This window comes from Sinocyclocheilus anshuiensis, unplaced genomic scaffold (genome assembly GCF_001515605.1).
Source record: "Sinocyclocheilus anshuiensis isolate Anshui unplaced genomic scaffold, SAMN03320099.WGS_v1.1 scaffold3404, whole genome shotgun sequence".
NCBI lineage: Eukaryota > Metazoa > Chordata > Actinopteri > Cypriniformes > Cyprinidae > Sinocyclocheilus > Sinocyclocheilus anshuiensis.
The window spans coordinates 153,308-162,256 of NW_015549554.1; the positions used below are offsets into that span (position 1 = coordinate 153,308).

At 39.7% G+C, this 8,949-nt stretch overlaps 1 protein-coding gene across 6 annotated transcripts in view; it reads right to left on the reverse strand.

Moving 5' to 3' along the window:
• tcf20 (transcription factor 20) overlaps positions 1–6,134 on the reverse strand; it is a 20,447-nt gene extending 14,313 nt beyond the window's left edge. For 5 of the 6 annotated variants that reach the window (XR_001630620.1, XM_016444911.1, XM_016444908.1 and 2 more), the window contains exon 1: positions 5,645–6,134. The gene's annotated coding sequence lies outside the window, so the exon portion shown is untranslated. The remainder of the gene's footprint in view (positions 1–5,644) is intronic. The other variant, XM_016444910.1, reaches the window with a different exon arrangement.
• Between the last annotated feature and the right edge of the window lie 2,815 nt (positions 6,135–8,949).

Genomic DNA, 8,949 nt, shown 5'->3' on the forward strand with positions numbered 1-8,949 from the left:
TAAATACGAATCCTGATGTTCTGTGTGTTCGTTTAATTACCAGAAAATACACAACAGAAAAAATATATTATTCATTATTATTATTTATTCATTTTAGATGTTTACATTTGGAAAAGCTGTGCTTCCTGCATAAACCTGCCCCTGTTGGTTTGGCAGTAGTTTGCTTGCCCTACACAGTTACCTTGTTTAATCTCTTAATTCAAGTTATATATATTTTGTTCTATTTGTGTTAAGTTATTTATAATAAGTGAGGTGAAGTTTACTGTTAAGTGCACTGATGTCAGACTCATTTTGAATAATAAAGTTTATTGTTAATTTGTTAAATACCCTGCCTCCATTACATAGGCCTATGTTTGTCACATCATTATAAGTGTTTGATCACCACATTTGAGTTATCATTGCAAAAAATGTGTTTATGTATATATATATATATTCTGTTTATGTAGGCTATATACTGTATTCTATATACAGTACCAGTCAAAAGTTTGGACACACGAATGGGAAATGTGTCCAAACTTTTGACTATACTGTACTATAATATAGCCTACACATAAAGAATATCGGCCGATATATCGGTATCGGTCTTTTTTTTACTCCCTAATATCAGTATCGGCCCCCAGAAAACCCATATCGGTCGGGATCTAATTACAATTACAATTTTTACAATGTTGCTTTTTATTCTTGGTGAGGTTCGCTTTCACACGGCAAAGTTTCTAAACGGACCAAATTTGTTAATACAAGTCACGCGCGAGTAAACTGTTCTCTCATTGGTCAAAGTTCCACGGTTTATTTTCCGGGATTCCACTGAGCTGTCACGCATGTCATCCGTCAGGATGGAACGACAACAGCTTTGCAGGCTTATTGTTAGGTCTTTTTGTAGCTGTCGTTATATTAATTTATCATTTTGAGCAGGAGTCCAGGATTCATCGGGAAAACGTTTTTAAAATGCACCTACTAGGAAGAAGAGCATTAAGACGGGATTATAAAATGAAAAAGTGCGTTTTGATTTTTATTCTGGAAGCGAACTACTCCTTTAATAAAACTCAAACAGTCAGAATAATTAAATTTCCCCATATAAAAATGAGATTGTTGCAATGTTTACAGATGTTACTCTTTTCGATAATGAAAGTAAATTTACATAGCATTCTAACTACTAAAGCTACTACTACTGTCAACTCAAGCTACTGTCAAACATGCATTTCTAAGAGACAGAAAATGTACTATTATGAATACTGGAGCATACACTGCAAACTGTGCTGAAGACACACATCACAAACCTGTGTCATGATTTGAAACAATATCACTCATTACAACATACAGAAACTAAGAAATTAATTTTTCTATTAACATATTTATTTTGTTAAGGAAAAATGACGTGAAGTGTTTGTCATGTTCTGACCATAAAGTGTCATTTAAATCCACAATTAACGGTCTGGTTTATACGACTTTCACTTAGGAGCAAAAATCTGCCTTTAAACTTGAAAGAAATAAAGATTTGAAATGTACTGTGATAATTATCGACATCGACTGATATGAATAATTTTATTGTGATAATTTTTTTTGGCCGTATTGCCCAGCCCTAGTTTAAATGAGTGTTCCTGACATCAGATGGATCTTCATTAAATCATACCAGAGTCCACTGCACAATAACACACTGCAGGTTTCAGAGTATTTCTTGAAACCAAGCTGTAAAAACAGTGCAAGAAGTAAAATTCTGATGCTGTATATTGCTACTTAGCAAATAAATACATGAATGGGCATGAAATGTTAATTTGACTTTTCTTAAATATTTAATATCTGAGAAGAGCACCGAGTGTGACGAATGACATGCAACCAGCAGTCTAGCAAATTTGTGAAAACATGCATTTTAAATCTTTTATGAACTCAACTGATTAGACATGGTTTTTAATGACTAAAAATTAAACCAAAAACACAGAATGTTTATATAACATATATATAAAACAATTTGGGAAAACTAAAATGGATTTCATAGTTCCCTAAAGATGTACGACTGTTACGGTGGGGTTTTTATTGACATTCCCTGATCACTATGTATTAGGGCTGGGTAAAAAATATAAATATCTCGATTATAATCGATTCTCATTTTTACGGAACGATATCGACTCTTAAATCCCAAGAATCGATGAATCTAGCCTGTTTTCAGTTAATGGACGGAACATTGAAGGGCACTTACCAACCAATATATCGCAATAAGCATTGTGTTTTTGTACTTTTAATATGAAACAGTCTCAGATTTCAAAATATTGCACCTTTAAACTTGAAAGAAATAAAGATTTGAAATGTACTGTGATAATTATCGACATCGACTGATATGAATAATTTTATTGTGATAATTTTTTTTGGCCGTATTGCCCAGCCCTAGTTTAAATGAGTGTTCCTGACATCAGATGGATCTTCATTAAATCATACCAGAGTCCACTGCACAATAACACACTGCAGGTTTCAGAGTATTTCTTGAAACCAAGCTGTAAAAACAGTGCAAGAAGTAAAATTCTGATGCTGTATATTGCTACTTAGCAAATAAATACATGAATGGGCATGAAATGTTAATTTGACTTTTCTTAAATATTTAATATCTGAGAAGAGCACCGAGTGTGACGAATGACATGCAACCAGCAGTCTAGCAAATTTGTGAAAACATGCATTTTAAAAATAGCTTTAATAATGTTTCAGAGCAGAATGGCACAACAGTTCAGTTAATGGCATAAACGTAATAATCACACAGATGTTTACCTGCTGGATTCAGATTCACGAACCCTTCACGCATGTAATCTGGATTATTTTCATCAGCTCTCAATGAATAAACATTGAACAGTCACAGTTCTGCTCCCGAGAGCACTTATTAAATGATATATTGTAAATCGTGTCTGTGTAATGAATGGAGTATGCAGTGTGCAGACTGTGGAGTGTCTGTATTGTTGTCAAACACACGGTTGCCATCATTCAGACTCAAAACTCGTCTGCGCATGTTATGATGAAGCGTTGAAGCTTATTTCCCAAGCAGCCAAGTCAATCAGAACAGCGGCAATTCAAGACTCATTCAGAGGGTCACATATTCATAAGAGCTAATGTTTTAAACACTGGTGAATGTAGCTTTGGAGACGAACAGCGGTTCACAGTGTAGCTCAGTCACTGCGAGTCTTTTCACATTGTACTACTGTTTTATAACAATTACAATATTTTGATGATAAAACTGTATTAAATCACAAAACACAAAGAAATACAACAGAAATCACAACATTTTGAGAAATTAATGCAAAATCATAAGACTTCATAGGGCCCTATTACTGTTAAAATTATAATACATTATCAGTTTTAATATCTTTTATGAACTCAACTGATTAGACATGGTTTTTAATGACTAAAAATTAAACCAAAAACACAGAATGTTTATATAACATATATATAAAACAATTTGGGAAAACTAAAATGGATTTCATAGTTCCCTAAAGATGTACGACTGTTACGGTGGGGTTTTTATTGACATTCCCTGATCACTATGTATTAGGGCTGGGTAAAAAATATAAATATCTCGATTATAATCGATTCTCATTTTTACGGAACGATATCGACTCTTAAATCCCAAGAATCGATGAATCTAGCCTGTTTTCAGTTAATGGACGGAACATTGAAGGGCACTTACCAACCAATATATCGCAATAAGCATTGTGTTTTTGTACTTTTAATATGAAACAGTCTCAGATTTCAAAATATTGCAGTATTCAAACAATAAATGCCGTTTTGGCTCTCTTTAATGTGGAGTGACAGATCGCTGTAGCGCCTCAGTGAACTGATCATCTCCGCTTTATTACTAGTTATAGCACAAAATAAACATGACTAAACATCCGAAGGTAAGTTAAAAGAAAGAGTACAACTTTACAATCCGTATCCCGTCTCATGTAATCACTCGATCAGTGTTTCAGCCGCGCAAAGACCTCAATATAACAGCTTGTAAACAATGCCACGTAACGTCACATTTACCTCAGAAAAACATATCCGGTGACCATAAACTCATTAGTCAGATAGAAAAATAAACTGTAGAGAGGGGCATGTTACTAAATATATACACCATATAACATATTCATTATAATTTTTACTGTTCTTCAATGTTTAATTTATGTTTGAATAAATCCATCAAGTTTTTGACAGCCACCATTTAAATGTTTATATTTAAAAAAAAAACTAATTGAAGTAGACATTATGTAATTGTAACTTTTATTATAAAAACTTCATTAAGTGTAATTTAAGCAGTTGTATAGCCTAAAAAAATCAGTCAGTTTTAACCTTCAGTATTATAGTAACGTAGTACCAACTGACTCATGAATATTTTACAGCATTAGTTGAGAGATTGTTTTTCCTTGAGAACATTTTGCATGTGTACCAGATATATATCCAAAATAATCGATACTGAATCGAATCTGGAATCGAATCTAACTTGTGAATGAGAACCGAATCGAATTGTGAAATTTGTGTCAAACCCCAGCCCTACTATGTGTTTACACACACTTTAAAAGTTCAATTTCCGTTGGACCGTAATATCAAACCGCACCGTTCTGCTTTTGTGAATTCGGATTAGACGGACCCAGATCACGCCACTGTTATTCAGACTACTCTCGCACAGACAGACTGAGACCGTAGCTCGCGTTTAACTAGAAACGCTAGTCGCTGCATCCTTTCATTGTAGGGAAGAAAACATTCGATTACAAACCATAATGACTTTTGCATATGAAATCTAACACTATAAAACAAAGTTTTCGCAAAGTATTCCAGCGACTAACGCACGAGTCTGCAGAGACTCTGGATATACGGTCTGAAAGTGTGGCGAGCGCAGACAGACATAATCCATCTACGGTATGCGTGTTTAATTAGCCCAGTCTTTAATGAGGGTCCCAGGCGCTTTAATGGGATCATTAGTCATGTGGACACGTGTCTATTGTCTCTCGCACAGTAGCAGTGAGTGTATGGCTGCTGTCTTTCTACAGTCAAACTAGTCCTGTATCTGATCCGTTAACTAAACAAAACGCTAGAGGTGATGCTCACAGTCCTGCAAATAGTGTGTTTGTGCAGCAATGAGTGTGTTTGCAGTGTGCACTTCTGTGTGAGGTCAGCTGATGATGATGCTCTTCACAGATTCAGCTAATCTGGCATCATTACTGAAACGCTGAAATAACAATGACAACAAACAACAACAACGATGATGATGATGATGATGATAACGCTGAGGAGTTGTTTGCAGTGATACTGTGTGGCTGTATGCCTGTTGTTCATGAGACAGAAATCACAATCTGGAGTTAATAATGATGGAGCTCCGACATGATACTGACTCGGAACCATCTAGAACTCCAGCACAGCACAGCATTCGACTGATTCTCTCGCACATTAGCATTAGCCCTTTAGCATGGCTCAGATTCGCGCAGAAACACTGGGTTTACAGCTACAATGCGCTCGTTTATGAACGCGTCGGAGAGACGCGTCGCATCCAGTCAAAGAACGTAAACACGATTCTGAGGAGAAATCACGAACACGGTGAACAGATCACACACGCACTCATGTGCGACGCTGGAAACGGACAAGAACGTCACGTTAAAACCAACACAAACGTCTGATAATGTGATGTTTTTACCGGACAGGCCCGTCCGATCTCCCCGGGCTCGAGTCCCGCGCTCCGCCGCTCCGCCTGCACCGACCCGCGGCTCTCGCGCCGCGCACAGCCGCCTCACGGAACCGAGCGGGCCTTGATATTCCGCGAGCACGAACTCGTTCCCCTTCTGCCGGTTTTTTTCTTTTGTCTTTCTCGCGTCAGAAAACGAAGCAGAGGCGCTCGAGCGGTCCAGGCGCTCCCGCCCCCCTCACGCGCGCACCGCATCCATCACGCACACGCGTCAGACGCGACGACGCTCGCAGTCATCGTTACAGGCGAGCGGGGGTCACGCTCTCACTTGTTGACGGGAGTTGATCGATCTGATCTGCTTTCAAGGATCTGGAAGAGAACATAAAGACGTATTTGCTCTGCAAACACAGGTCTGGCTGTTCTGTAGTGTGCATGTCGCATACTTGGACTAGTGTGCAAAAGTCCTAACAAATACTGGCTAATTTAAGGCGTATTTGAGGGCGATCGATGGGCCGCTCTGATTGGCTCGTGACGGACGGGCCGGTAACGGATGTCGTGGTGTTCCGGTCATGCCGAGCAGAGTAACGGTTCATTTTATAAGAGCTCGCGTCACATGCTCCCCACCCCCAACTCCACAATAACCCGCGCTATTTCCATCATGGTTGCCATAGCAACTGAATCACAGCGGCCTAAGTGCGGATCATTAGGACACACGTTTCCAGACACGAATAACTATCCATCAGTCTGTTTGTTTGAGCCAGACTTTGCTTCGGCATCTGTACTGTTCAGTTTGAAATGAAACCAGCATTGGCTTTGTTTGGCCTCGCCATCTTGACATGGGATTGTTGTTTGTTTTTATTATGTTGTTGTGTATTATATTTGTTTCATGGTGTAATTGTAAAATGCATTGTAAAATGCTGCATTTGTTGACAGATACAGTCACCGGAACGAGGCTTGTGTGGAAGTGAAGTGATTACAAAAGAGAAACATCCTGTAGCTCAAACAGTAGATCGCAGTGCTAGCAAAGCTGAGGTCATGGCTTTGATTCTCTCTGAATGCTAGCGTGCGTTCCTTTGGATAAAAGCTTCTGCAAGTGACATAGATGTAATGTATTTATTGTTCTTAGTCTTCTTGTATATTCACTGTACTCTGGTCTTGATGGGGACATGAATGCATGTTTGTCATTTTCTGTAGCTAAAAACTGTTCAAATAGCCAATGAATGTTTGACATGACAAACGTGACTTATTCTGGCCACACCCCATTAAATACCTGTTTGCTAAGAAAAAAAAATGCTGAAAATGTGCTCACCATCAGGATGAGTTTGTTTCTTCATCAGGTTTGGAGAAATGTAGCACTGCACCAGTGTCTCAGCAATGGATGCTCTGCAGTGAATGGGTGCCGTCAGAATGAGAGTCCAAACAGCTGATAAAAACATCACAATAATCCACAGCACTCCAGTCCATCAGTTAACATCTGGAGAAGACAAAAGCTGAAACAAACCCAGCATTAAGACGCTTTTAACTAAAACACATCGAGTTTATAAGAGTCTAAGAGCTCTATAGCGCTTTATACAAACTGATTGTGTCAAAGCAGCTTTACAGTGTCAAACAGGAAAATAGTTTGCCAATAATGCAAGAAGACAATAACAGAGTCATTTTTCAGCTATTATGGGTGAAATGAGTGATGGGGAGTCCAGCACGGGTGTGTCTGAAACCGCTCGCGTGTTCACTGACCAATAATGCAAGAAGACAATAACAGAGTCATTTTTCAGCTATTATGGGTGAAATGAGTGATGGGGAGTCCAGCACGGGTGTGTCTGAAACCGCTCGCGTGTTCACTGATTCTCTAATCCCTATATAGAGCACGCAGTGAAGTGCACTGTTTCAGTGCAACTCCCACACCGTATAGAAAGATAATCCCACGCTCAAACTGGTTGAAAGTATATGTTGGCCAATATGTTTGACCTCCAGTTTACATCAAATCAACGTCATGTCAAGTTTTTGACGTCAGTTCGATTTGCATATTTGACTTGTTTCTTGACGTTAATTTTGATGTGAATTTGATGTCTTTTCAACACCGTCTTGAATCTTGAATCAATTGCCCACTGGGTAGAAGGTATTGGGAAAAAGATACCAAGTGTGACCAAAAGAGGCTGAGCAGGCCCAATTCAGTCAGCTGAGCTGTTTATGGCTGAGAGAAACTCAGTATATGAACGAATACTGGTTTTCACATGTGTTAATAAACTTTATTATTTGAGGTTTGTGGATAATTCTGTAAGAATGACTTGTGATTTGCTAAGGGTTATGCTGGTCTGATCTGTTGTATTTGCTGCTGTCGCCACACGAGGGCACAGACACGCTTCAGACTGCTGCTGAGACACACTCTGCTGATTCATTTATATCTACATACGTTTGAACACAGATCAGTTTCACTTAGGTTTCTCTTCATTGATCTGCTCGCAAGATTTGTACAAGACAGCTGATAACGAGTAAGAATACCTACATATTAATATAAGCTCTATAAAATATAAACCAGGCATCCCTCACAGATGTAAGCTTGATTAAGGCTTGTTGCATACAGAGTCTACATTAGTCTTATATGAACCTTCTATAATAATCACAGGAAATAAGTGTCTTTCACATTTTACAGTTTCTTATAGTTCGTAATGTGTATGAGATATTATTTACTCTCATCCTTTAGGAAACTCTTGCACCTTGCAGTTCAAATGAGCCATGTGGCCACACACACACACACACTGTCTCACACACACACACACTCACGCACACACACACACACCCCAGGGAAAAGGGGAATCTAGTGTCCAAAATAAAACGGGGGATCTGGCGTCCTCGTCGTGCTGCGGGGTTCGTGCAGGGAAGGGCAGTGGTCAGGAAGGACGGGTCCAGGTAAGGGGCGGAGTCCGGCGGCCGCACGCGCTCCCCTCTCCAGTCCGGGGCGCGAGGGGCGGCGGCTTCTTCCAGCGGCTGCATCCTTCTCGCCTTGGCCCACGGCGCTTGAAGGGACTAGACGGCCCGGCATCCTGGCCCGACGGACATGTAACGGCACACACACACACACACACACACACACACACACACACACACACACACAAACACACACACACACTCACTGTCTCACACACACACACACAAACACACACACACACTGTCTCACACACACACACACTCACGCACACACACACACACACACACTCGCACTCGCACATGCACACGCACACACTCGCACACACACACACACACACACACACGCACTCACACTCACACACACACACACACACTGTGACGAGTACACACCC